This window comes from Mandrillus leucophaeus, unplaced genomic scaffold (assembly GCF_000951045.1).
Source record: "Mandrillus leucophaeus isolate KB7577 unplaced genomic scaffold, Mleu.le_1.0 Scaffold582, whole genome shotgun sequence".
Taxonomy (NCBI): domain Eukaryota; kingdom Metazoa; phylum Chordata; class Mammalia; order Primates; family Cercopithecidae; genus Mandrillus; species Mandrillus leucophaeus.
Window position 1 is genome coordinate 1,037,068 of NW_012106275.1, and position 3,333 is coordinate 1,040,400.

Genomic DNA, 3,333 nt, shown 5'->3' on the forward strand with positions numbered 1-3,333 from the left:
GCACCGACGTTGCCCTCTGGGGCCTGGACTTCCAGCAGGGAGAGACGTAGACACCTGTCATCGCTTCTTGGCGGATCCCTGAAATGTTGAGTTGTGGAGTCTGGGCAGCTGAGATCGGGCAGGGCTGGTTTCTTGAAGGTCAAGGCCCCCGTGTAGAGGGCCAAGTCATGCCCAAGGTTCACCTGGCAGCCCCCTCCCTGGACCTACCCCTCCTTATGATTGGGTGAAGGGTTGGGTGAAAAGGGTAGAGACCGGGAATAAGAACAGTTTCAGAAAGTTCAGACAGAGGGCGCAGCGTGATTAGTGACTGGAAGGAGACAGCAAGCAGTAGACTGACCCTTGAATTTGTTAGGTGTGCCAAGAAGAAAAGGTATTAATAGATTGTGGACGACACATTATCCATATTGCTTTAGTTGGTCTAATCAAAATAAGCGAATAGCTTTTTTGTTTCTAAGAGAAACCTGACAAAGGAAGACAGGGTATTCTTGCAGTGAAGGAAATAGAAATATTTGGAGTTGTATCTAAGCCACTTGTTACTTTTGTGTTTTAAGCTAAGATCGTGGATAGTTCCAGGGAAAGTTAAAAATTTCCCGCACTTCATAGATTTTATGCCCCTCAAAAACGTCCTCACCTTGTTGGCTTTTGCAGTTCAACCCTCAGATACCAGCTGCCTGTTTTCTAATATTGCATCGGGTGTACATATGGCAGCAGAGCAAATAGCTTACTGATACTTTTAGCTTTTTTCTTCTCATTTGCCAAAGGCTCTATGAAAATGGCTGGCTTGGGCAGGTAATTGAAGGGAGGTGGGGAAAAGTGGTAATTCAGAGGGAGTGGGTGGAAATGAGCAGGGCAGATCAGCGTGGTTCACCCTCTTGACTCCCACCTCACTACAGCCCTTCTGCTGCTATTGCAGATTGACTCTAAATATGTTTCTTTCCTAAAGAGCTTGAATTTTATCACTCCAGGTATGAAGTTGAGGCAGCTGCCAGTATATTTTGGCAGTCAGGTTCTGTGATATCAGAGAGGATGGTGAATTGTGAATTCCAGAGTTGCAGAATTGTTCTTTAGATTCTGATTTTTTAAATGACAGCACTTTGGTTCAGAGGGTTAATGACTTACCCCAGGTCATATGCCACTCCATGGGTGCCACCAAGAGTAGAGCTCAGATCTCCGGTTCTCCTGGTCCTCAGGCTACTGATCTTTATTCCCTGCCCTGCTGTCTTGGAATGACTGCATTTTGCCCTGGATGTCACTAGCCTATATCCTTCAGCTTGGCGTGTCCAGTCATGGAAGGAGAGAGATTTAACATAACAAGAATGGCTGACATTCAGTGCTTTCTATGTGTTGGCCATGGTGCTTAGTGTTTACAGTCTAATCTGCAAGAGAATTTACAGACGGGCAAGTTGAGGCTGAGAGAGGCCAAGTGACTTGTCCAAGGTCACACTGCTAGTGCACATAGCACATGTTTTCCAGAGGGCCAGACCGCTGGATGGTTTTTCATTCATTTCCTCCTGTAAGATCGTTGGACCTATTTCTCGTTCTTGACTTTGGGAATCAATATTCTACGTACATCAATTCACTGGGTATGCAGTTTTGTCTCAGAAAATTTTCAGGGAACAGCCAGACTCATCTACTATATCTGTATACAACTCAATTAAAGCAGAAATTGTAAAAATAAAATTTGTAAGACCTTTAACATTTTAATATACAACATAGCTATTCACTAAGATTATCAGAAATACTCAAAGTGAAAATTGTAGCAACAGGTTATAGCATGTTAGGAGCATATTTCTTTAGGGCAGGTCAGAATCTGCTGCTCTTTAAAGACAAGTGGGCCATTTACACATGAAGGTAACGAGCACGTCCAGCCACCATCATTACAGTTAAACAGAGCTACGATTTAAATTCCTATCGCTACCTTATCTGACTTTGAAGAAGTCATGGGGAAAACTTGGCTACCTTGTGCCAACTGCTAGCTTATTTTCAAGATATTATAATCTTGAATAGATGGGAGATCTTTGTAATTGAAAGATTTTTAAAAAACATCTTGCCTGAAGTTCATCTTATCCCCGTTCTAAAGGCCTCTGACATTTTCAGCCACTTTTCTTAATTATGACGGTAAGTACACTTCAGGAGAAGTGTTTCCCTGACTTTTGAATGCAAAGCTCTCGGCCTGTGTCAGGATAGTGCCAAGGTTAGAGCCCTGGAGCCAGACTGGATGGGTTCGAATCCCAGCCCCCCTGTGAGACCCTCGCTGTGTTACTTAAATTTTATGTCCTCCGCTCTAAAGTGGAGGCAATAAGCTGTCTCATGGGGTAGTTGTGAGGGCTAAATGCCTTAACCCGTCTAAGCACTTTAGCCACCTTTTTGTCTCTGACACAAAAAAGTTAAGCTATGATTATTGTGCTATAAAGCACTGAATTTCAGAAAACGTAGGGGCAGTGAACACGATCTGCTTGACGCCTTTCTTCACCTACAGATGGGACTGAAGCCCCAGCGGAAAGTCACTTACCAGAGGGTGTAGGTTCTTCATCCAGAGCTCAAGTCTTCTTGGGGTACGTGTCATATTCTAAGAGTAGTGACCTACAAGACCTTGGAGGGAATCCCAAGGCTTGGGCTGCCGGCCCTGCCTTCTTCCTTCCATATGCCACGGTGTGGCGTATGACCTGGGGTAAGTCATTAACCCTCTGAACCAAAGTGCTGTCATTTAAAAAATCAGAATCTAAAGAACAATTCTGCAACTCCAGAATTCACAATTCACCATCCTCTCTGATATCACTTCCTTCCCCATCTTCTACTAGGTCTCCCTCAAGCTTTAGAGAGGATTCTGCATCTGAATTGCATCCGACAGTTTTTCTGCCCTATCCCTTATTCCCTTGCTCCCAGATCATCTTCGAAAAACCAAATTGAACTTAATTGACACTCAGAGGACTTGACAAAGACACTCACTCCCAAACGAGCTTGTGTTTCGGTCTGGAGGCAGGTGGAGGGACGGATTTTAGACTTGGGCTCTTAGGTCCACAGATGAATGGGATGGGAGCCCATGTTCCCTCAGGAGAGATGCTGTGCTGCTGGGGGCTACAGAGAGCTGCTGAGGAGAGCTTTCTGCTCAGCAAGGGCCAGGCCTTTCTGGGCCCTCGCCCAGCCCATCCACTTCCCACCAGTCTCTCAGTCGCCTTGTCAAGGACACAGCCCACCTCTCTGCGGAGTTGGCTTTCTGTTCACATGCCCTCTCTCCATCAGAGAGACACCTTTCTAAGCTGGTCTGCCCTAGGAACTCCAAACTGTCCTGTTTCTTCCTGCCCAGATCAGACCTTCCAGCTCCCTGGACTT